Source organism: Lagopus leucura, unplaced genomic scaffold, assembly GCF_019238085.1.
Source record: "Lagopus leucura isolate 7727_CA_CO unplaced genomic scaffold, USGS_WTPT01 Super-Scaffold_73, whole genome shotgun sequence".
NCBI lineage: Eukaryota > Metazoa > Chordata > Aves > Galliformes > Phasianidae > Lagopus > Lagopus leucura.
The window spans coordinates 79,058,824-79,085,279 of record NW_024962252.1 but is presented as its reverse complement, the minus strand read 5'-3'; the positions used below and the strand labels follow the sequence as shown (position 1 = coordinate 79,085,279).

Genomic DNA, 26,456 nt, shown 5'->3' with positions numbered 1-26,456 from the left:
CCCACGTGTATACAACTACAATGTCTGTCAATGCACTTATCATACTTCAGGTCAATAGCCTCAGAAATTAGACATATACAGAAGGACTGTCTCTAATATAGCTTCCCTAGGCATAACTTGACCAAGGAGTGGAAGGAGACATCCTTTGTTACATGTCTGGAAAGTTGAGGAAGTTCTCTCTGAGGCAGGTCATCCATGGAGCAGTATGAAAACCTCTTTCTTCTTTCTCTTGTTGCGTCTCCAGAAAACGTTTGTTGGAAGCATTACCATTGTGTGGATTTTAGCTGGGATAAATTACTGCAAGGAACAAAGTAGCCTCTCAAGCAATAGATCCTGAATTTTGGGTGAATCTTTGAACCTTGCACTGTTCCTCAGGGACTTGATGAATGGGATGGGGCCAGAGAGCTGCATTTTGCTCAACATAGCAGAAGCATGGGGTGCAGACCATTTGCCAAAAGCAGTGCTACGAACTGGGGACTTTCTGGATAGCAGACAGATGGGATACAGCTTCTGTAATGTAGACACCTGTAGGGCTGTTCCATTAGGCCATTAAAACCTTGAAATGCCTTAAGATTAGGAGGAAGCAAGTGTAGTTTATGGTGACTGTGGTCCCACCCCACCTTTCTGCTTTATGAGTGAATGTCTGTAAGTCCAGCATCTCAGCCACGTGGCTGAATGGCTTAAAATCAACAGAATTAATTCTGGAAGTTCAGCTGATGGATGTACAGGTTCTGCATTGCAGTTTAAATATTTTCCTCCAATATTTACCTTTTTTCACTGAGAACAAGTCCATGCTAGCTTTGGCTTCTGCATGGGACACAGCTCATGTATCAACCACAGACAGCAAATGGGACATTCTGTTTTCTGTGGGCAGTGGAAAGTGATCTGCCTTTTCACATTTACTTCTGGAACCTTTCACAAGGGAAGTCTAAGATCAAGCCACTGCTGTGCCAAAGCAGAAGGAAAAAGGGACCTGGCTGCTGGAGTAACAAACATACTTCCACATCTTAGCTCTGATTCATGCTTAGTTTCAAATGGAGGACCTCACATTTCAAGTGAGATATTTGCTCAGTAAAATATGTGCATTTTGTATTTCATTACCACATGCTATATATCTCATACAGCGGTTAAGTAATGAAGGAGTGAGGAAAAGGTTGTAATTTGGGGGAGCTGTAACCGTTAAGATTCTATTGAATGGGATTTTCCCTTGTTCTGTACTGTTATCTACTAGATAAAAACATTGTGCTTTATGATTGAGCTAATTGTGCTGGACAAGCCAGTCTGCAGTCCTAGAAGCCTAGATTTTCAAATGCGCTGAGCACAGGCAGCTGCAACTAAAGACAGTGGGGGCATTTAAATGTGCAATTAAATGTGAAGTTCTCTAAAAATTCAAACCAGAGGCTGGCTGTAAGATTGGAGCAGAGATGCTACCTTGCCTCATGGGTGCTATGAAACTTGTGATGAACCGAAAAGTTACACTGAAAAGACTATGTAGAGATGAAGTCTTTCTTCAGAGTGGGGTTTGAATATTAAAAAAAAAATGCCTTGAATGAAAGAGAAGAATAAAAAGAAAACAAGCAGGTATAGCTTGCCTATTTGTGGACTGAATGGATGTATCATCTCATTCCCCCTCACTCTTCCCCCCCCCAGTATGTGCACTTAATATGTATACCACATGGTCTGAATTAATATTGTGCAAGCGTATCTAATTCTAGCATTCCCCACTCTTATTTTTTAATACATGTAATATGCATAAAGAATGTGTATTTGAGTAAGAAGTCTTTATAGAATCACTGAATAATTTAGGCTGGAAGAAGTATTGGTGGGTCATATAGTCAAGCCTCTGCTAAAACCAGGGTCAATGCTGGAGTCAGCACAAGTTTTTCAGGTCTTTGTCCAGTTGGGTCTTGATAATCAAAGTAACATTCATGATGCCTTGAGGCAATTGGTTCCATTGTTTAACTTTGGGAAAGGTCTGGCATTTTGAAGGCAGATCTTTGTATATGGCTATTTAGCTAAGCTTGTACTGAAGATATATCTAAATGTTAAAATACAGGGTTGGAAAAACAGAAGGAGAAAAGCTGCTTTTAGTCCTACTATACATATGCTACAAATAAATTTGAGTTCTTAAATGTCAGTATTACAAACCTGGGTTTCTGAGAGTTAAAGATAACTGCAATTTCATTTATATATTTCATATGCTTTGTCTTGTCATGTCAGTCATATTTTGGAATTTGATTGCACTGTAAATTTTGATTGCACTTGTCTGGTAAAATTAAGTAGGTCCTTATACTGTAAGTATAACACAGTCTTGAATGTGTAGAACTTAGAAACTGCAGTCATCAATTTTCTGAATGCCTTTAGTAGAAGAACACAACCCAAGTACCTTGGTTTACCACTACATGCTGTAGTGTAAGTGGCTGGAAGGCAGCATGGCAAAAAAGGCTCTGGGGGTTCTGATGGGTACCAGCTTGACCAAAGCCACCAATGCACCCTTGCAACAAAAGGCCAACAGCGTTCTGAGCTGCATTAGGAAGAGCATTTCTAAAAGGTTGATGGAGGGGATCCTTCCTGCCTACTCAACACAGATGGGACACACCTGGAGAGCTGGATTTAGTTCTGGTTTCCCAGGGCAGCAAAGACGTGGACATACTGGGGTATACCAAGGGCTATGAAGATGATTAAGGGACTAGAGCATCTGGCATGTGAAGAGAGGCTGGGAGCTGGGACTGTTGAGTCTGAAGAAGAGAAAACTCAGGAGGGATCTCTTTATTGTGTAGAAGCACTGTACGGAAGGGTGTAAAGAGAATGGAACCAGGCTTTTCTCAGTGGTATTCAGTGAAAGACAAGAGGCAGTGGGCACAAACACAGAAAGTTCAATTTAGAAAAAAAAAAAGTGTATTTTTTCTATGAGGGTGGTCAAACTCTTGAACAAGTTGTGGAGTCTCTATCCCTGGAAATACTCAAAACTCAACTGGACACAGTCCTGAGCAACAAGCTCTTAATGACTGCTTTTGTGAAGAAGTTGCACTAGATGATTTTCAGAAGGGTATTCCAACCTCAGCCATTCTGTGTTGAGCTAGGTAGTATTTTTTCCAATTTCTCTTTCATTCACTTCCCTTGCAGTGTTGGCAGAATAGATACATTTCCATCCTGTTCTGGTTTTCTGCTTATTTTCTCCTTTACCAGCTCCATCTTTTCCTTTTATGGACACTGCTCTCTAATTTTATAAGTGATTACAGTGTTCTGCTATATCTCCCAAAGTGAAAACCTACTTTTTCTTCTGGGAGTGAAGTGTCAGAGCAGCATTAATGAGTTTCCCTCTGTGAAAAAAAAAAAATAAATAAACAAAATATAATGTGGGATGTAGCAAGAACAGAAATTGAAGCATTCTTCCTTATCTCCCTGCAGTAGAAACCAAATTTATTTCATTGTACTATTCGAACTGAATAGGCTGAAGACTTATAAAGGGAAAGAACTAATTTTCTCATAATTACATATAAACCAAAGAAGTGACCGTGAATGAGAACTGACATCATAATAATAGTGGTAAAGTGTAGTTATTATATGAGAGCAGAAATTTGTAATTTAAATAATCTGAGGGAGAGGAGCTAAGGAAATAAAAATACCAAAGTTGAATACCTATAATAAAGATAATTAGAATTAGCAGTAAATATTGCCCTGAAGCGTGCTGTTACAGCTGAGACCATTTTGTAATGTCTAAGATGCTATGACATAGTGATTTATACGCTTCTCAACCTAAATGTTAGAGGAAAACTGTATTCTATTGCCTTAATGCATTTCCTGCCTTTCAGCGGATGGCTGTGACTGGCCTACTCACTTTTCAGACAGCTTTGAGTAGGTTTTTGAAATAAGTATTTAACCACATAATGACATGAACTCAGCAGTGTGCCTTGCTGGGGCAGTAGGAGCATTTTTAAATACCAATGCATAAAGCATGGAACTATAGCAGGCCATTTAAATGATTAACAATTAGATTCTCAGTAGGCTAGAAGAGAATTGCAAGATAATTGAAAATGCTTTGTTGTTGTAATAGCTACTCTTACTAGGATTGTAGTAACATTCAAAAACTGTTCTGTACAGCTACAGAAGACCTTTCAAACTCTATAATACTTCAGGGGGAGCAGACTCACAGTTCCAAATTGAACATGTTAATTATGGGAGGTCCACAAATCAGATATATGTATTTTTTTAATTTTGTTGTTGTTGTTGTTGTAGCTCTTTCTGCTTTTTTCTCTCTAACAAACATTTTGAACTAGCTGTTCCATTTGGTCTTTATTCTGGTTTCAGCTACCTCTCTAGCACAGCACCAGGAGGCAAGGAGGAGCCTGAAACAGGTGGCCTGAATTAGGCCAGTGGTTGTTCCATACCATATAACATCATGTGGAAGGTCATAAATCTGTGGGTAGTTGGCTAGGGGCTGGCTGCCGCTTGGGGGTTGCTGTCAGTCAGAAGGGATGAGACCTTGTGTTGCTGGTGGGCTGTTGTACTGTTGCTGTGCCTTAGGTGGCAAGTAATTGCGTTATGGCTCTCCATATTGCCATGATTGCAGTTTTGTTTCCATTTTCCTCTTCTGTCTCAGTAAATAGCTTTTATCTCAACCCATGAGTTGTATTTTGTTTCAAATTCTCTTCTTCATCCTACTTGGTAGGGAGGAGTGGGTGAAAGGCAGCGGGGTGTGGAGATGCTGCCTTCAATGATGGGTTTTGCTTCTGTGTACTATTGTATAAAATAAGACTCACTCGTATATTTACATAATGAGACCATTAATTAGTGCTGTTAGATCATACTTTCAAAAGTCTGAGTAGAATAGCCCTTCTGAACTTTATCTGCCCAGTTTCAGCAAGGCCACAAGCTCTTATTTTTTATACTTATGTTCAGGCTTTTTTAGTCTCGCTTGAATGTTTTGTTTTACTCCTGAAGATACTGACTGGGAGAAAAACATCACTTAATTTCTGCTAAGATCCAGGCTTAATGTTTGAGCTTGACTTTTCTCTACCTCTGGGGTTTTTTTTTTTGTTTTTTGGTTTTTTTTTTAATGTTTTATGTTTCCTCATTCAAACAAATTAATTAATAGTTCTTTAACATTATATAATCAAAGAATATTAGGTTGTTACAATCACAAACTAAACAAGAGAGTTAGGCAAAGCAGGCTATGATAACAAAAGAGAATAAATAGAAAGCTTACCCCTATACTGGGCTTGCTCACAAAACACCAGCAGAGGCAATCTCTAAAAGAGATCCTTCCCCACTGGTAGCCAGCTCTTAAATAGATCTAGGAGGGCTGGAGCCTGGCTCCACCCCTTCCGGCAGCACAGGTGAATTGCCTTCACCTGTGCTCCTCTGGCTGGCTCATGGCTCGCCTCAGGTGATCAATCAGAGGTTCAGGCCATGACTCAGCAGTTCCCATACACTCCACCCCTTCACGGCATGAACCAATGATCAGGTTAACTAAAGGGTAAGCTTTCCTTAATACAAAGATCCACTATATCGTGACGCTTATACAGTTTTCATCGCGACGTGTGTTGGTACAATTCAAGACGAGTGACGATCAGTGGATGTCCATATTCTTCTATGGGCCAGTGCTCGATGATGTGACTGGAGGCATGAGGTCCTGAGGTGCAGGCCCATTCTATGTTCCATCAGTCCCATGCAGACCATCACCAGGTGTTGTACATGATCTGACAGCAACACTGGAATGCTTGATGGCATTTTGTTCCTTCCGATGATCCTGAAGGCTCACAGACTCACGGGGAGTAATACAGATGTTTCAGAGGTACCAGGAGGGGAAGGTCTGCTCTCCAGGGCAAGATACAGGCCGTATTTCTATCCTGGGTCAACACTTCCGCTTGTACTGGGGCACGTCCTGGCCACCTGTACCACACCTTCTGGCCAGATGTCTGCAGCTGTATAACGATATCAGGCACCAAAGGAGGTGTCCTGATCTGCCACAGGGACACGATTGGGATCCCTTTAGCGATAAAGATCGGAGTGTTGACCGCAATATCAGTAGGCCATGTACCTATTACTGGAGGGACTACTGAGCCTCCCACCTCCAATAGTCTCCCCCAAGGTGCAAGTAGGCCACACCACTTGGGTCCTACCTGCACCTTCCAGGGCCATTTTATTTTATGGGTACCCGGATCTAAATTCTCAGGGGCAGGGAGCAGAAGAAATTATAGAAATTTCAAAGAAAAGACATGATGCAAATTTTAGTATACTTGGCCTGCCTGGCCCACTAAGTGTACAATCAATGGATATTAAGATGTTACAATCACAAACTAAACAAGAGAGTTAGGCAAAGCAGGCTATGATAACAATAGAGAATAAATAGAAAGCTTACCCCTATACTGGGCTTGCTCACAAAACACCAGCAGAAGCAATCTCTAGAAGAGATCCTTCCCCACTGGTAGCCAGCTCTTAAATAGGTCTAGGAATTGCCTTCACCTGTGCTCCTCTGGCTGACTCATGGCTCGCCTCAGGTGATCAATCAGAGGTTCAGGCCGTGACTCAGCAGTTCCCATACAAAGATCTTTTCTTAATATATCTGGAACCATCATAAAGATGTTGATTTGGGTTAAAGACTATGTCACAAACAGTCATTTGTAGGAAGAGCGGAGAGTTTGCTCCACCTCTGTTCTGTGCCATGCCCAACTGAAAACATGACCAAAATAGCTAATTTAGAAACAGCAGTTAAAGGATCCAAACGTAAGTACTTTTTGTGCTCTCTTGGGAGTGTTTGAGCTATTTATGAAATGCAGGTAGAGGAATTAACATTTCTAAATAATTCTAGAAAGAATGATGGTGAGAGAGATCATTCTGGATTGTGTAACATTCTCTTCCATAAAAATATTTTCCATTTTATTATGTGGAACATTTATAACCAGAAGGATTCATGCAGAAGTCCAAAGTATAATTGTGGCAATATAGAGGGAAATAACACAGCAGAATGAAATTTGCTTACCATGAATTACAGATTAAAGTGTGGTCAATATCTGTGCTTGCTTTTAACTTTGGATTGAAGGTATGGTTATGCCATAGAGTTAATACAGTGAAGGGAAAATTGCATGCAACATTTCTCTTTCATCTCCTAGCACTTTCCAAATTGAAATAATTTATACTCAGGATATTAAACCAAATAGAACGTACATGAAGTATGTATCTCTACCAACTAGATCTGTGTAATCATGTAGTAAAAGGCAGCTCTTGATCTTATTTTTGTGTTTAAAGTATATATATCAGATAGAAAGGAGGGGGAAGAGGAATACCAGAAGGACTGGAAAGGGGCTTTAAGCGCCTGTCCCAGTATAGCTGAGGAGGCTGTACCAGAGGCAGGAACTGCTCCCCCCAGAATCTCAGCTAGCGCTGCCATAGCATTCTCTTCAGTGAAAGAGAGCTGGAAGATAAATAAAAAGATTAATGGGTTTGTCTTGCTTCCATAAAGCATTTAGATTGGTATCAATATGAAGTTTGAGTCTTGTCTTATTCTATCTACAGGAGTTTGTCTGTCTCATATCATGGTTTAACTTAGTTATGCATTTTAGCCGCCTGGTCTGTTTCATGCTAGGTAGTAAATACTGTCTCTTTTTAACAGTTGAAATGTCAGGAAATGATTGTTTTGAATGTGCAAGATGAAATCTGTGAAATGCTGCATTTCTTTTTCAGTGAGCTCTGAAAAGGAGCCCAACATGGTTTTCTTGTTTATAAGGCAAGGACTGGAACTGACCTTTGGGGTTGCAAAGTCCAGTGCAGCGAGTTCAGGCCAGTGCACAGACACTACATCTTATAATCTCTTTCACATGCTCACAGACTTGTTTTGTGGCATGGGTTGTTAGGTTTATTTTTTGGGGGGCTTTTTTTTTTGGCTGCGTTTGAGCACTTTACTGCAAACAGACACTAAATTAGGAAACTAGATTTTATCCTTTGGTGGAGACTGAATCCTGAAAGCCCTTGAGCAGAAAGTAGCTTAAAGGATCAGTTATATTTCAAGATGGTGATGTGCTATGGAGGTGTTTTTACTGGGTTATGCCTGGCATCTTGGGAGATGCAATGTAGTCCAGTGGCCATTGCACTAACCTGCCCAGTGATGCTGCCTACCTTAACATTTTGCATCCTGGTTTCCCCATCCGTACTTAAAGGACAGCAACTGCAAAGCTTAAAAGCCTTAAAATCTGCTGATGAACAGCTTTATATGTGAGTTGTGCTCTGTATGGGGCAGGCCAGAGCACTCCTGTTATTGATGATTATTTTACCTAAATAATCTTGATCCTTTCTTACTTTTTTATCATCATCAATGTAAGTTGAAAAGGTCACTCCTTTCCCTAACAGTACAAGTTCTGGTTTTTGGTTATTTTTTTTCACTGTTTTTAAGGATATACAGTATCATAGATGACAGATACTGCACTCCTTCATGCTGTTTAAATCATTCTCTTTCTATAAGAAAGCAGATTTTTTTAGAAACCCATTCAGTTTGTTTTCCATTGAAAAAGAAAAAAATGGGGCCATTACTTTACAAAATATTTCCTCATCCTAAGCATATCGATGCCTACCAGATCAAGTTTTAGACAAACAGAGGATTTTTAACGGGAATTTATCACTCATTAATTTTGATCTAGAGATTCTCTTTTTTTTCTCAAAACTATGTTTCATTGTCAGACCTTTTTTTTTTCCCCCCCCCCGGGGGGGGAGGGAAGGGGACACAATCAGGCTTTTTTGTACATAATGGAATAATGACATAACCTTCATTATAACATCTCAAATGCAACAATATAATACATTTACTTAAGTCTGGGAGAAGGAAACCAAACCAATTTATTATAGCCTGTTGATTCACACTCACATGCTGTGCAGTTCGTGTGAAGGCCCCATTTACTTTTTCACATGAACAGCCACAGCATGGTTTAAATAGAGATTTCTCTAGCAGTGGTGTTAAGGCTCCTTATTAACATCATTTCTGGAGTCACTGGGCCAAGTATATCCCTAGTGCAATTCCACTGATCTCAGTGGGGTTATCCTTGAGATATATTTGCTCCATTGTTTCTACAGAATCTCTTTGTTCTTTTTTGATCTCTTTAAGAATTTTGTTACTTTGAAAATTTCTTGCATAGGGAGTCATAACATTAAAAAGTTCGCAACATTTGTAAGTACCTTTTTAGGTATTTTTTTGCACGTTTCTACACAGATCAGAAATTATATCGAATAACATATTGCTTGTTTCTCTCTCTCTCTCTTTTTTTTTTTTGTTTAATTCCAAAGCTTGATGTGGCTACCAAAACGTCTGAGGCAGACTGCATATGCATTTGGCATTATCTTCTGCCAGCTCTCTCTTGCAATTTTTAGAAACAAGTATTTATTGAGCAATGAAACTCCCAATCCTAATATATTCTCACCTGAAAAGGCATGCTTTTATGACGTTGTGTCAGTCATGTATGTTTATCTTCATGGTTGTTAGTTTCGGTTTGGTTTGGTTTTCATTTTTACTTCTATAAAGCATTGTGCACAACTTAAATAAATAAATAAGTAGTCAACTGACCACCAAATTTTTGCTCAAGTTGGATGTGTAGATGTGTAGTTAATGACCATTTTGTACATTACACCATTACACATATGTATGTGATTTACATTATTTACTTTTTTTTCAGGAGAAAAAACAGTTTGACTGGACAAGAGGACAAAGAAAAGTGGTCCCTTGGATAAGTGGTGAGTAAATGGAAAATATATCTTGTTCTCAAAATGCTCGTATCTCATATCCCTTTCTGTATATTACTGAAGGTTTGCACAGGCATTTGATGGTATCATTAATTTATATTAATTTTTCCAGAAAATTATTAACTCAGCACATGCACCTCTTTATTTGACTTAGCATTTAAAGAGTCTGGCTCTGTCAGAAATTTTAATTCACCAAAATTAAATTTGATTTTCACCAAATCCATAATCAGCAGAAGAAAATGACTTGGACCAGGACCTCTGGTTCCCTGAGCTCATACTTATCTTCTTGTCAAGATCTTTTTATTCTTCAAGAAATAATTAAGTCCTGACATGAGATTGCGTTTTGCAGGGAACAGCCTACAGGCTCTAGGGTAATTAAACCCCTGCTTGTTAACTAGTGCTTGAATAAATATCATTTGATTCTGTTGATAACCAACGAGGACGTGCTAGCGTGGAAAGTTCTAGTGCCAAAATGACTTTTGTGCTACAGATATGTGTTCAGGAAAGTGCTGCAGCAGAGCTGTACCTGTGAGTTGAGTTACCTATTGAGATACAGCTGTAATTGTTGCAGATTTTCCAGTCTCTTCCAGTATGTTCTTCATGTTGAAGGGAGAAATGATACTGCCTCTAAGTAAGGATGTGAAAAACCCTCTGAAAGTACTCACTAGCAAAGCTTATTTTCAAACTGCACACACAGAATTGGTTTATATTTATAGAGATTTGTATGTGAGACAGAATGGAAAAATGTAATCTAGTTTTATTTAACATCTCTCTCAGAATCCTAAAAACTGCTTTCAGATGAATTAGGTGCTGTAAGTATAGTCGCTATGCTGGAAAACATTAACAGCCAAGCTTCAGTCAGCAACAACCCTGCATATTATATTACGTGTTAAGAAAGTGAATGCTAGTTACAAACCTGGGGTTGTCTCTGTGCGCTTTTCAAAACTGCAACGTGATCATTTATCTACAATATTAGAGCTGAGATAAAGAGCTGAGGGCCTCATCTGAAAGCTAGCATTGTCATGCATCACCAGGTACGTCAATGAAATGTTCCCATTATACTTGTCCAATCGCAGCATGCTATTCATGTCTTCCTGATCTGCAGATCACTGAGACCAAACAGGAATCTGTTGAGACATATTTTAATTTTGATCTTTGCACTAGGAGTGATCCATGAACAAAAAAAAGTACAAAAATGAGGCATTAAGCAGTAGTACCTATTTCCTCATTAGCTCCTTGAATTTTCTAATATCAGCATCACAGATTTCAGAGAGTACGTGAAGACATGATCTTGCGTCACGTAACATCTGGTCTTGTGCAACACAGCCAAGCCTCTTGAAGGAGGAACACAAGAGACGGGACATACAGTTTGTCCTTAATGGTTAAACACTCCGCAGAATTTCCCATCTTTGGGATACACATCTTGCAAAATGCAGCACAGACAGAGAGTCAGGGTGCCATTTTGACATAATTGTAGGGCTCTTGGGTGCTAACGGCATCACTTCTCCAGCCCCCAAGCCTCAGGGAAAGCAGGTGAAAAGTAAGAGCACCTGGAACTTTTTACAAATAAGAGCCTGCATGCATGTCCTGGAGGAACATTTCTGCCTGGCAGATATTCCTGGAAGATTTTGGCTGGGTCTACATTCTGTTTCTTAAGGGCCCTCCTCCAGAGGCTGGTGCAGATGGAATCTCTTCACCAGGCCCTCCGAGAGCTTCGGAGGGCCATCGCATTCTCACTGTTCTTCTGTGCAGGTGAGGAAGGGCACCCTGAACAGCTCTTCACCATCTGGGGGTATACTGATTTTCACAGCAAAGCCAAAAAACAGATTTTTAGCTGCAGGGTAATGTGATGAGAGAGCTTGAATGAAAATAACTTTTTCATCCTGGGAGTATAAGAGAACTTTGCATTATTTTTACCTACCAAGGTAAGAAATAATAAATACTCCTCAGAGTATAAAGCCTCAGTTGTATCTGATTTACAAAAAGAGGAAAAAACAAGGACTTGGGGTCTTAAACTGCGTAGTGCAGTTCTGGACTGTTGTAATGATCCTTTTCAAGGCACTGCTTTAATGTACTCTCTGGCTAAGCAAAATGAAACGGAAGATACCTCATCAACTTCTGTGTTTAATTTCATTTGCAGAAACTCTATGTGTAGAACTGTACATAGCCTTTTTAATAGTGTTGGATCCACTGTCAGCTGAAAGATACTTGGATGAAGTACTGGAAATTATTTTAGTATTTTCAGCAAGAATCACTAACAGTGATGAGTAACTTCCTGGCTATTAAGTGCATCAGGCAATGCACATTGTTCCTCAACCTGATAAACTCTTAGCTGGGAACTTCCCTTCCCTGTGGTTGTTGATCTGCCCTGGGTTTTTTGCCTGCCTCTTCAGACCAGGCTGCTCTGTGTGATCTAGTTGAATGTTGAGCAATCAGTACCACCAGGGCTGTGTTTTTAATGAGAAAAGCAGTTAAGTAAATGGAATGTCATTAAGACATACGACTGTTTTGGAGATGATGCCAGCAGTATAACAGAAAGTTACTTTAAAATATTACTTGCTATACATTTATTTTTAATGCATATGAAACTGTAGAAACAAACCACTTTAACTAGCTGAAGCAATTGAGACTCTTTGCATGTGCTATTTCAAATCCCAGTAGTATTTCAGCCTCTTGGAGTTGTCTCTTGAACTGTCAAAGAGAGATCTGGACAGTTTCTCAGTGTCTCTGACTATTAAATCCTTAAGTGATGTGTCTATATGCTTAAGGAATGGGTCAGCTTGCAGACAGAAATGTACCAATGTTTAAAAAAAGGAACAGATTGGTTACTAGCATATTGCCATGAAAACCTTTGCCCTCAGCTGACTGGGTTTGTTCCAAGATTCAGTGTTCACTTTAACATTATATGAGACAAAGTGATGTGGCCAAATATCCATATGTTTTGTTTTGTTTAGGGTTTTGTGTGTGTGTGTGTGTGTGTGTGTGTGTGTGTATGATGCGTTGCTTTGAAACTGTTTAGCTCAGTGCCTTTAAAGTTCTTTGCTCTACCATTTCAGTCAGGTTCTAAACACAATTGAGCGTAACAAGAGGCAAGGAGGAGTTGTTACAACTTTGCTAACAAAGGCAATACTTCTTTTGGTATGTTTTTCTTGTTTTGAATCTGTAGTGACGCTTTCCTGTTTAGAAAGAACAAATGTCCTTTTGTTGTGAATCCTCCACAGCATTTGTGGCTCATATCAGTCACACTGTTATTAATAAACCAGATAAGGTTTTGAAATGCTAGCAGTTACTCCTGCTAAGAGTTGTTGCCTGTTTGCTAGGTAAAATGAAGATCATCCCCCTTCTCTGGCAATGAGCCTTTTGCTGCTGGCAATTCACAGGACCTCATTTCTGTAAAGCACTGATTGCCCACTATTAGACAGTAGGAGCTGGGAGAATCAATGAAGAATTCATAAAGAAGAAAATGAAGGATTTGTCTATGAGTAGGGGCCTCAGATCCGCTTTTTGGGATTTTTTTTTCTCTGTTTCGAAGATGCATAAGAAAGTAATTGGGCTTCTTGGTTTCCATAGTAAGAGCACCAATTAAAGATTATTTATTTTGCTTTCTTAGCAAATTTAAATGTGTTTAAAAAAAAAAAAAAAAAAAAAAAAAAAAACAGAAAAAAAAACAAAACAGAATAACACAGGCAACAAGGTGGAATCTGTTGTGAGTCATCACTTTCATTCTCAGTCAAAGTTCTCTATTTTTTTCATGGCATCATAGATGTAAGTCAATCTCATATCCTTTCTGTTTTTCCGGGAAGTTCATAACAGCTCTGCAGGGACATTTTAGGATCAGGTGGGCAAAACTTTTAACAGTTTGCAAACACACAGGTCCCTTTGCCTTATCCACAATCACAATTTATAAAGGAAGAGAGTTGTTCACATTTCTTGAAGCCAACGTATCGTTTGGAGTATAGTTAGGGAATGCAGCATTGGATGATTTTGCGTATGTTAACATCTACCACTAAAAATAAAGTGTTAATAATAGCAGTGGTAGCTACTGCAACATAATATACAAAAAATAAGGACGAAGGATGGATCCTCCATCTCAAAACTAGCAGATCTGTAGGAATAAAGAAGTGTGAAAACAATCTTTAATTGCTTTTTCTTGTTCTCTCAGTTTGTTCCCTGACATTGTGGAAAAAAAAGAAAATAAATAAAAGGGAGAAGCCTATTTATAGTATTGCTAGAAAAAAATCCATCAGAATTCTTTGCCCTTGGAAAAAATCTTCTAGAAGATGGTAGCTTTGACAATTCTTCAGTAATTGGGAAACTTCAGGAAAGAATGTACAAAGAATGTTAATGAATTTTCTACATACTGAGTTTGAATTGCCTCAACTAATGTGATTGACATGTCTTGAAAGGAGGAGAAGCTGAACTTTAACTTTTGTGCTTTAGATAAGATGAGGTTCTGCACAAGATATCTCACAGCCTCCAACCCATATATATATATATATATGTGTATATATATATAATATATATATATTGCTAGCAGCAAAATGCTTGCCATAGCTTGTTGAAATTGGCAGAGAGTTTTTTCATTTTTACATTAATAGAAATTTGGTAAACCGTAAGAAAATTAATCAGTTAGAGGTGATATCCACAGAAGAGACTTATTTATAGATACTCTTAGACTTCTTATGTTGGGCACGCTAGAATCTCCTTTGCAAAAGATGAAAGTGCCTAGAGAGCCACCAATGCCAGGCAACAGGAAATGTTGACCATGAAATTCCAGCTTTCTTTAGAACTGTCTTCATAACTCTGGACTAGCTAGGAGTGGCATGTAAAGGAGAAAGACTAAGCAAAGCAGTGTGTGAATGAGACTTTAAAGTAAGCTTTACTTGGAAGGAGAATGCTAGGGATTTATTCCCTACTTGGCTTAGCTTAAAATAGTGAACTGTTAATCAGAACAGTCTGAAATATTCATCTGTCCCCTTCCAAGCAAGTTCCCTAACCTGAAGGCCAATGGCTTAACAAGTATTTAATTACTCCACTCAAAATGAAACAATTTCCAGAGAAGTATTTGGAGGCCCCTATAATCCCAAGATTTCCCAAGATACCCTCCAGAAATTTTTTGGGGAGAGATTTCTAAGCCAGAATTCTGTTAGACAAAGGGAGGAGGAAAAAAAAACAACAGGTTTTCCAAGTCCTAAGGGAATGATCATACTGCTGAGGTGTTGGGTAAAGCATGGAAGCAAGAACAAAAGCCAGTGTGCAAAGAACAATCAAGGACTCCATGAGTCTTTAGATCTAAATTTTTCATGGAACACATGGCAGACTGAAATAGGGGAACCACAGTCCCAAAGGCTCCTTTGAGACTTGTTATGGAATAAAATTTTGAATAGAGATTGTTTTAGCTTTACTTCCCCCCCCCCCTTTTTTTTTTTCTTTTTTCCCTTTTTTTTCTTCTTCTTTGTTTTTACTCTTTTCAAACTAATTAGTTTGTTCTCTTTGTTGTTAAACGTTCAGCCAATACTTGGTTTTCTTCTCAATACTTTGTGTGTTATTGCAGATGATCGGTATCAGATTTGTGAATAGGGTCATTTCCAGAATTCCTTTTCATCTCTTGTGATGATGTAGCCTAGTTTTTGACTTGTTCTCCTCAAGACTCTCTGGTTTTGCAGACATTTGGAAAAAAAAAAATAGTAAAGAAATTGAAGATGAGATTTCTGAGGGAGTTCTCACAGTGATCTTACAGAAAAAGGCAGAGGCCTTGCTTTGGAAACTGCTAGTGAAATTGTTCCAGGACAATCCTGGAAGTTATTTGTGTTAATTGCATTTTAAAAACTTCTCCATAACCTGCCCAGGAGCTTGCCAGAGTGACAGGGTCTGGAAAAGATGAATTCTTAGAGGAGTCTGATTTCCAGAAGAAATATGCCCAGGCTTCCATAAAAGATCAGAGACTTCTTTATAGGTCCCTCTCAGCTGACCAGTGTCTGTACAGAATCACAGAAAATCACATCGTTACATGAGACTCCCACACCAAATAACCTGAGTTAGGTTGCATATGCTACAGATGAAAAAAGTACACAAGCAACAAGGCACAAGCAGGTACACTGAGGGTTTGGAGATAACAGTCTGTTCATTCAGTACTGTGATTTCTCTGATTTTTCTCTGGGGCTTGATTTCAGAGGTGAGGCAAGTTCCTTCTCTCTGGCCCTGCTTGACTGCTTCTGTGGTTTGAAGGGAGTGTCACAAAATGTATTTTGAGGAAGAGACTGAAGAAAATATGACAGACAAATGAGAATGGATGAAAATATTCAGACCTGAGTAGAAGGACACAGAGCACTTTTTTCACTGGATGCTAAAGAAACACGATGAAAACAATGGATCAGTAATTTTAATATGGCCTCTAACGTCACAGTAATTGTGTCTACCACTGCTAACCATTGTTCAGTCTTACCACCAGCTATTCTCTAACACACCAGTGCAAGGGAGGAGTGGAAGGAGATGTACATAGAGTTCTTTCCAGTATAGCTGAGGCATGTCCTGGCTGCAGTGGGTAGGGATCACAGTAAGAATTGTTACCCCATTGTTCTTTGGTGAACAGAATTTCTGAGATTGAGGTGCCCTCCTCGAACTGGAAAGCAACAGCAGCCCCACGAATATAGAAAATAGAGAGAAAGGGCTGAGAACTGGCTGCTTTGCATATGCAAAGAACATAAAATCAGTAACTTATTTATACAGAATAATTAACTTGGCACAAAGGAAACCTGTGACAAAACTGGAAAGTGACCAACACATGTCACAAATCACAGGACAGGGGAAAGAGAATAAGCAGTACTGCAGGCTACAGCAGGTTGTATTGAGGGTTACATCAAATAAAAGATCTGCATTTCATGCCAAAGATGAAAATGTGTCTGCACAGGGGTTTCTAAAGAGGCTGGGCAGTATTTGAATAATGAACTGGTGAAGATCACTGAGTATCAATTTAGGATGCCAGGTGGTATCTCTGCTGTGGGTGATAACCTAACACACTGCTGTGTGAGAAGGCAAGGGTGTAATACCTTTGTATTAGCCATTTCCATCCTGGGTAGTTTCCTACTCAGAGCTCAGAACTATCAGGCAGGTTACCTCGTGTGTTCTTGTTCTTCTACAGTGTTATGGCAAATGAAGCAAGTTACTGTATGTTGTGGGTACTGAGCCAAAGATTCAGTAGCTTCTTCTTCTTTTAACATTGTTATGTAGCATATTCCTGTAAATGTTAAGTGCTACAGACTGTTGTCCAGCTGGAAAGTCACTCTTCTCAGCCAAAATACAACATTCAAGTTACTCAGTGGTAGCAGAAATGAGTGTCTGTGAATTTCATGGCCTGGTGAGTGGGGCATCTTGCCAGGCGCAAACAGCTTGTGAAATAAGAATGTTATCTGTAGGAAGTATAATGTAAATTCTTTACTGTTGCTTACGGCCTTAGTTTTCAAAAGGAAAAAGTTGTTAACACTGAACTTGGTTGTTCCTCTGCTGTTTAGAGCCATACCTATTGCTGCCTTCATGGTATTAGAAAATACGGTAAATAAAATGTAACGCTTCTGTATAATGTTTGTTTCAGTGCAGATTCTAAAGTTGGAGGAGGTGAGTCAACTGGAGTTTATGTCTAATAGTGTAAATGTTTTCCCAAAATCCGGAGTTGCTGAAAGAGATCCAGAAAGTTTAAATTATTAACACTACTAAATATCATCAAGTCAAAGGCAGACTTTCCAGATGAAAAGGAATGCTGGAAAAGGGAGAACAAATTTGTTGACTACTTTATAAAAAATTGAAGCAGAAATCTATTTTGGGCTGCTCTAACAATTGTAGGAACCAAATAGTCTGGAAAATTTCATTTCATGTCTAACAGTTAGATAAAAAGTTCCTGTAATCCAAAAAGGTTAAATCTCCAAGTACTGCTTTTGTAACTGACAGAATTAAAAATGAAGAGATTTTCAAATGAAAAATTGTTTCTAAAAAAGACCCCAAAAACATAACAGAATGAGAGAAGAATAAAAAAAGAAAAGGGACATAACAGTAATGCTATTTGATAGAGCAAATTCTCAGCTACAGAATACTATTCTTTAGCACACTCACCACCATTTTGCTGTGCATTTTTGCCAGCAATGAACAAGAGCCTGTGTGCCATCTTCATAAATATCTGCACTAGCAGAGTTTTCGTTAGGATTTGCAATTGATTATCAGGAATAATTCTTAAAGCTACCATTTTTTAAAGCTGTGTCTTCGTAAAAGAAAAAAAAATATCTTGTTTACTGAATATGAGTTGTAAGCTCATTAATTCCATTTTCCTACATAAAATAAACTAATTTCTTAGCTACGCTTGTAAGAAATTCTTTTATTTAGAAAGTAAATCTGTAATTTAATTGAAACATTGTTTCCCCTCTCAACCCCCCACCCTCCGCAAAAGAAAAAAAAAAAAAAAAAAAAAAAAAAAGGAAAAGCAGGAGAGGATAAAGAAAAGAGACTTTTTGCTAAAGAGGTATCTCTAACTTGCAACGCAAGAATCTGGTATTTCAAATAAGTTGAAAGTAATTTTTCTTGGGTGAGCTCAAAGAAACAATTCCCATTGGCATCTCTGAGGATGATTTGTTTTATTTGAACCCTTATTTAATTTGCAGTTTTTTCCCTTAGTAAACTATGTGAATTATTCCTTGTTTAAATTTTTCAAAATGGTGTGGTTAAATACAGACCAGTGAGTTCCTTTCACAGAGTTTCACATCTTTTCCTGCTAGTAACAAGCAGTACTTCCCTGGGTGTACAAAATAGAAATAAGTCTGTTGCAATCTTCCTTGGGCAACAGAATCCAAACTTAAAAAGGCACTGAATATACTGACAGCACTAAAACTAGAAATAATAATAATAATAATAATAATAATAATAATAATAATAATAAAAGAAACCAATCATGCAATAGAACCCTAATCCTTCATCCATCTGCCCAGAGACTGGAAAAGTAATTGCTTCTGCAGTAAAATTAGTAACTTTGGATCTTTGATAGCTAAGAATGGAATAAGAAAAAATGTACTTATAAAGGCACTCCTTTTTATCATTGTTTAGCTTCGTTTGCTTCTAACCCCTGTAGCATAAAAATTTATTCCAAGAAAACTGATGTTTTCACTCTTTCCACTCGCTCCAGTATTCCCATACTTCTGATATTTTATTTCCACTGATGCAAGAAAGAGAGAAAAGAAAGCAGGAAAAAAACAGTTGTCATATCATCTGAAATTATGCAAGCAAGTAGCTAACAGATAAACAAGAAATGCACATCCAGTATTGTCCAGCATCAGACTGTTACCTTCAGAATGTAGGGCTTATAAGAGGGAAAAGCAAAGCTTCTTGCACTCCTTTTGAAATACTTAGAAGAAAACTGTTTATATGATACATGCACTGCAAATTCCTCAAATCCACCAAACACTGCCCACACGGTCAAGCAGGCTGTGCCTCCTCTGAGAGTCTCACCCCAGCCTTTCTCTTAGCACTGTCCTGAGTGTTATGAGAAAGAAGTCATCTTCCCATTGTCTTGGGTTCAGATACATCATGGCATGGTGACCTGTCTTTCTTCTGGGAGGGATTTGGTAGCTGCTGCCATTTTGAGACTAGTTGTTCTTTATTTCTCTTCTAATGAAATCAGCATAACCCTGATTTTAGTTATAGTCAAAAGGCTGGCAAATGCCCATTGTCAGCCTCAAAGAAAAAAAAAAAGTAAGAAAGTTTGATTTTATTCCCTTACCTCCATTTTCTCTTGGAGAAAAAAAAAAAACAAAAACAAAAAAAAAAACCCCACACACATGGTGTGAGGTGCTAAATCGTACTAAAGAAGGAGAGCTTTTCTGTAAACTAAAAGTACCTTAAAAATAAGGTGGTGGAAAGTATTTTATCTGACTCCTGGATTCTGCAGTTTGGAGGGGCTCCACTTTTTCAATTTTTTCCTGCAATCACAGAAGATATAAGTTTCTTTTAGTATCTTAAGTAAAATTGAGGTCTTGACCATTAAAAACACTGTCACGAGGCTCAGGTGAAGTAGAACCAGTCACATTCATGACAAGGAACTCTTCTTCAAACCACTGGAAACACCCAAGAGCCCCCTTAGAGGAGAGTAGTCCACAAGCTGTGGTCTGGCTGGGGAACTGGGACACAACTGCTGTGACCTATACTTAGTGGTTAGTTAGAAGCCTGCTTGGGAAGCTAGCTTAAAGAACTGCTTAACATAACATGCAACCTAACAAAAAGGGAATTAATTTATGGGAGAACGATTGAAAGAGAGCAATACATCTGCCATCAGGAAATATCCACTTCCCAGTCAGATTCCTAAAACTTGCTATACGGTTATGTAGTTCAGCTTAATGGTGGAGCTGAGGAGCAGAATCTTCTCAAAGTAGCCTCTCTGAAAATGTTTGGCCTTGTACAGCCTCTGCTGACGTGTGGCACACTTGCTGATACTCAGGTAGTCTCCTTGGATGGAGATGTATATACGTACAGAAGTTTTCCTACATGGATGAGGGTGTATGTTCTTGCGCATCCACAAGTTGAAGGCAAACATACATCCTTCCCAAGCAGGATTTAGTGTTCTGAAATAATACAGCATCACAATGTGAGTGGAATTATTTCAGCTGAAAAAGAAACTTAAATCAAGCCTCTATGTTAAAGCAACACAGACGAAACTGTTTTTAGAAGGGTGACCTTACTCAAAGGAAGCAGGACTGACAACGTTTTACAAACCAGAAATCTTTTATTTGGAATTTTTTCTTGGATTGATTTTTGTTTTGGAACTTCTCTAAACACTATTTAACTTCAAAAATATTCTGACCAAGCTCTACCACATGACATGCTATAAACACAGACTCTACAAGAGCTGCTTTCATTCTTTTCTACAAGTCAGGCAATTTTATTTAGCGGGGCAGGCTTACAGATGTTTCGGTGGATCTAATGCTAGGAAGGAAAGAATCTGATAATGTGAGCCATGGTAAGTTCTCAATAGGTTTTCTGTAGGCACCATTAGTACATAAAGCCCTGTGTTGTCACATGGCGTTGAGGCATTGCTGTGCTAACAGAAAGTAAACTGGTGTATATACTGCACAAAACAGATAAATCCGTGGGTGCAATAAATAAATAAATAAATAAATAAATAAATAAATAAAAAGCAGTAACTAATCACAGAGCAGAATTAAAACTGAGATCTATTTTCCGTAAAGCCCCCAAGGAATTTTTACAGTCTCTTCAGTATGTGTGGCGTCAAACAGGGCAGCTCTGTTGTGGTTAGCAAACATTAGTGTGTCCTCATCATAATCCCATCCATGCCTGTAGTAAAAGGGGCCCCGTGCCAAAAATCTTCCATATAAGGCCACTGTCGACCCTGCAGATGTGGGTTTCTTCCCTTGTGAGCTGCTCACACCATCTTAACTTGTTCATCATGCAGCGGGAACAGAAATCCAACTGTCTTTACTGTCCCAAGGTGCAATCTCACCTCCAGAAGCTTAAGAGTGAATAGGAAAGCTCAGTGAGCCCCCTTTTCCCTTGGAAGGCTTTTCTCACATGAGGACTCCTGCTGGCTGCCTGGCCTCTTTTTTCCTATGTGGCATGCATGAGAGTGCTGTCATTCCCTCAGCCGCAGAGTAGGGATAAATAGTTACAGAACATCCTCTGCCTTTGCTTGAAACAGAGCTTTTTACAGAAGAAATTTCTAAAAAAGATAGACCCTGTGGAAAACCTCACATTTCCTCTCCCTGTAAAATTATTTCCCAGTATAAATGCCTATCAATACATTTGCTCTATCCATAGGCTAAAGGTAGGTGATTTAGCAAAGTTTGGTTTTGTGGTATTACAGAGTATTCATAATGAATCCACTGTGACTACACATATTTTTAGTGAGGTGTAAAAACTGTGACTGAGTATAATTTTCTGCAGTCTTTATTTCCACTACCTAGGAAGCTTTTAAGCTAAAGCTATTTTGATTCTCATTCTTCTCTCAAACCATTTGGACTACCTTCATCATACCTCTTTTCACATCACTCCCTTTTTTGGGGAATGTATGGTAATCACACAAAAGATGTTCCAGTGGCCAGTTTTTCAGTGTAACAGAAATGCTGAGTCACAGCTTGAAGCAGTGATTTGAGCACCTGGTGGCAAGGCAGGGCCAACCGAGGGGAACTCAGGTGCAAGCAGTGCACCTGAGTGACTGAAAGGGGTGGAGCCAGGATCCACCCCTTCCCAGATCTCATTTAAGGGTTGGTAGTGGAGGTGTGAGTATCTTACTGAAGGTACCTGCATATCTGGTATCTGGAGTCTTCTGAAAGTAAGTCAAGCTTTTTTTTTTTTTTTTCTCCTTCTCCTCCTTGCTGGTTCTTATTTGCTGCAGCCAAAGGTGTTGCTACCCTGCTATTATTGCTGTACTTTCCACCACGTTATAGCGTTACACTCAAGATCCCCTCTAGTCACAGGTCTGTAATTAAAAGTAGGATTACTTCTTAGGTCTATTTCCAAGTGCTGAGTTCTCAAAAGCTGGTCACATGTTAGATGCTATTGATTACAAAACTCCTTCAAAATTCTGAACAGCTAGTTCTGCTCTGGAAGAAACAACTCTTGCCAACTTTTCTACACCACGTGAATAACAACATTAGTTTCTGTATTTTTGGAGTTCTGAAATACTGGTGTGAAAATTGAGTTGTAGGATACTTCAACAAGCAGTAATTGGGCTATAATTTCTACTGCAGCTAATACAGCGCCAAATTTAACACTGAAAAATGTTTGGTTTATTTTAAGGAGTTATTTTGTCATAGCAGTGACAAATTTTCACCTGCTCTGGTTCCATTCTTCTGCGTGGAGTAATGCACGTTGGTCTTTGCGGTGTCTATACAGTCACCAAAGCTTTCTGATGCTGGCACATCTCAAGACTGAAGCAGTTTCACTTAACTGACAGATAACGAACTCTTCTTTTTAATATTATGAAATGGGATTTATTTAAGGAGAGCCACCTTTTGCTAGTGCTCATGTGTTTTAATGAAAGAAAAGGTTTTTTTTTAATCCATAGCTAGCTAGATAAACCCAACAAAAGATAAACTGCATAATTTCATAACATCCAGATTGTGTGGAGTGTGTTCTCTAAACAGATCTATTTTAAAAAATAGAAGTGAAAAAAAGCACGTGATCTGGAATAACTGATATCACTGATTCCTCTTTAACAGCAGTGATTGTTTCCAGGAAAGTTTTGAAGTACTTTGTTTGCTGTAATGGAAAGTTCACAAAGAAAAAAAATGATCTTACTGAACAGCCTATCCCAGGGATGAAAAAACCTGATAGAACACAAAATTAATTAAACTGTCATACTGCCACTTAATAAGGCCTCATACAAGCTAATATAGAACTTATATAACTTATATAGAACAATAATTTGGTGACTGGAAATACCTTATATGTTTTGCATAGTTGTTTTTTTTTTTTCAAGCTCCTGCATCTTATGCAGCAACTGAGCTATCTATTAAATTCTGTGGGATGGTTTAAAAACCCCAGAAAGAGGATTTTCTTAGAGATTGTTTTATCTATCACGTAAAGTGTTATTGATTTATGCAGTGAATGTCTGATTCTGTATATTATTTCCTTCTTCCAAAGAATTTTTTTTTGTTTTGAAAAGCTATGTGCTTAGGCCTGTTTTAGATGGCTCATTAGTATTCAGTACTTTCAACTCCATCTGAATTAAAGGAGAACTAGGTCAAATTTGCTCTAACAACAGCTCCACGTGCCATGTGAGGCACAGAAGTAAAATCCAAAATTTAAATACATTTGATATGATAAAGTTCATGGTTTTGTATGGAATAGCTGCTTTTTTTTTTGGTCTTTATTTCTGGTGCTACATGTAAAGGCTGCTGGTGTTCATTGGCATTAATCACATTGCTTGTGTCTTGAAGACCCAGGTAACAGAAAAATCAATACAAATAAAACCATACTTCCAACCACACTTAGCTGCTATTGCAGTGTTTCTGAGGAGTACGGGGAAATGACTTAATGTGTTTTTAGCATACTTTAAACAGTTTTATTGGTATTACTGTTTTGCCTTTCTGCAACTGCAAAATCAGTTTACCTCAAGTTGAAAATGTCAGCCAACTGGAAGAAAATAGATCTGTACCTAATGAAAAACCTTAAAATTTTGCTGTTGAGCCCCTGCACAAGTTTAACCTCTTCTACTAAATGTAATACATCTATCCTCTCTACCAGAGTACTATGGGCAGATTTAAAAGCACAAGGCAGGCACTGTTCTGGCCACTGTGCTAACAGGGCATCTCCACGTTGTGCCGTAGTCATATTGTTTCAGGAATATTTGAAATTGCTAGTTCTACACCTAGAAATGGTTTGAAAGCATCAGAAGGGAGCTGTTGGTATTGTTGAGAGCTGTAATGTAGCCATAGCCCTTCAGCCCTTTGAGCTTCATGAAGAGAAAATTCTTTTGTGTTCTGTAGGAGGTGCATGTTTGCTCAACAGTCCATACTTGTGGATGCTCTTCTAACCCAGGTATATAATTCTGGTTCTGGTAAAAATGAGAATTTTGTAAATGGAAACTTGAAGTAGATGGGGACCAGTGGAGTTTCCGGTCCTTTTTCTCACTCAAACAGATTCCTGTCATCACTTCTTCTCACATATAAATATTAATTCCAGTGACTATAGTATTACAATGAAAATGGAATTTGGGTTTTTTTTCATAAGCATGTAAGCAAAAATTTCTTAAAATCTTTGAAAAATAACAGTAGGATTTAGGTACCCTTTTTGCAGTTTTGAGTATAATCATGTTTCACTGCTTATTTTGGGCTGAAGTTATTCCCATATTTCTTCAGAATTGGGAGTCCCAGATCATGAGTGTGACTAATCTTTTATCTCCATTTAAAATGGTTTATCAGCTACTGGATCTGCCACTTCTTCAGTCACCTTGTCAAGGACCAGTTACTGATCCCACATCACAACAGTGGAATTTATGAGAGGAGCAAAGAAAATAACAATTCCACATCTTGAGGGAAAGACATTTGTCTGAAAGTCTGGCTTCATTTTTGAGATGGCAGCTGCTTGGAACTGTTGACAGATTGAGAGTGTTGGAAATTGTCTTGGGCCAGATGTATTAGTGATCTAAGTTCAGGTGAAGTGGTCAAAGGTGCTTTATAAATGCCATTTCCAACATAGCTATCATCACTATGTTGTGGTATAGGTAACATAGTTATTTTAAAACATAAAACTGAGTTACTGTAGATAAGTCTCACCTAGTTCTATTATCTTTCTCCCTGTCTGCTGAAACAATTGCAGTTATCTGAAATATTCCAACTACCTCTCCTAATTGAATTAGGATGGGCTGAAAGCAAGATATCTGGGCAAGGGTAGGAATGACCTTTTAGTCATGCAGTCACTTTCAGTCTTTTTCTCTGTTATTTCCTGTTATTCAAATATGTTGATTCAGACTCACAGCCATGTTATGAGGATTATTCCAAGGAATAAAAATGAATAGAAAGGGGAGAAATTGAAGAGTTCCATGAAAATTAGATGGGTTCCTTTTCTCTCACTGTTACATTTAATTTATTACTGTGCATGCCTTCACAGAGTAAGTTGTTATTTAATATTAAATGGAAATAATGGAAAATGGAAAAATATTTCTTCATAACATTAGTTAATTGAATATAACATATAAAAATTTACACATTTTTCTCAGTATAAGACCTCACTACTATCTTGTGTGATTACTGCAAAGGCCTGTTCTTTCTTGCAGTTGCCCACTGTTCCCTGATGGTCTGAGGAACGTCTCAGAAGTACAGGTTAGAGATCCATCTGTCTCCATTGCTTCTGTTTGTGCCCAAATCCCTAAAAATGCCTGGCAGAGACCTCTGTCAAGCATTGCTTTACCCAACACAGGTCACAGAGCTTCTATCATGAATAATTACATATGTACAAGTATCAAAACACAGAGCAAATCAGTAGGCCATTATACACTTTATTTTCTTTAGGCCACTCCAGAGTAAAGTAACAATGTTCGGGGAAGAGCTCATACATGAACAGAGAAGAACTCTATTTTAACACAGTTGAAATGAGCAAATTCTTATAAAAATCAATTATACAACTTAAATGCATTTGGTTCTTTCTTTTTGTGTTCTTATTTTCGTTTTCCTCAGCTTAGTTTGAAAATAGTCCAGAAGATCTGTCTGCTGTTCTTGAACTCAATGTCAAACCATGTCTCAGCAGGAAGGCTGCAGTTTTCAAGGTTTCTTAAGGATGTTTTCCCCTGCGTTTACTGCACAGGTAAAAAAAAAAAAAAAAAAAATTACCTAAAACATCAACCATCATTGTTTTGAACTGTTATGATGTAATATGTATGCTATATTAAACATGTTGTGATGTAACAATTGGTATAGCAACTATTCACTTTTTGTTCAAAAATTGGAATAAATAGTTGACATCATATTTCACAAATGAGATTAGGTGTAATACAGTAATATATTTTGTGGAAACTGAGTAAGACATATAGACTATCTTGGGCAAAGTATCATTTTGAGACCAAGACATGTGAAGTATATTAGCCTCTGTTAAATTGTTATTAAATACAATATGTAATTAAGCTGAAGTAATCTAATTAGGCATCCAACTGACAAGGGTTTCCAGTTGACTGAGGTTTTGCAGTGCCCATTTTGTGCATGCCAGTAAATGTTAACCATCTTTGTGAGCAGCTGACC

General features: G+C 38.3%; 2 long non-coding RNA genes across 5 annotated transcripts in view; one reads left to right on the top strand and one right to left on the bottom strand.

Moving 5' to 3' along the window:
• The window catches only part of LOC122191880, a 104,153-nt gene that overhangs the window by 53,217 nt on the left and 24,480 nt on the right, over positions 1-26,456 (top strand). For 2 of the 3 annotated variants that reach the window (XR_006182481.1, XR_006182483.1), the window contains exons 7-9: positions 9,663-9,720; positions 25,499-25,544; positions 25,899-26,025. This is a non-coding gene — a long non-coding RNA (uncharacterized LOC122191880). The remainder of the gene's footprint in view (positions 1-9,662; positions 9,721-25,498; positions 25,545-25,898; positions 26,026-26,456) is intronic. The other variant, XR_006182482.1, reaches the window with a different exon arrangement.
• The window catches only part of LOC122191859, a 257,589-nt gene continuing 256,837 nt past the window's right edge, over positions 25,705-26,456 (bottom strand). For both annotated transcript variants that reach the window (XR_006182476.1, XR_006182477.1), the window contains one exon: positions 25,705-26,017. This is a non-coding gene — a long non-coding RNA (uncharacterized LOC122191859). The remainder of the gene's footprint in view (positions 26,018-26,456) is intronic.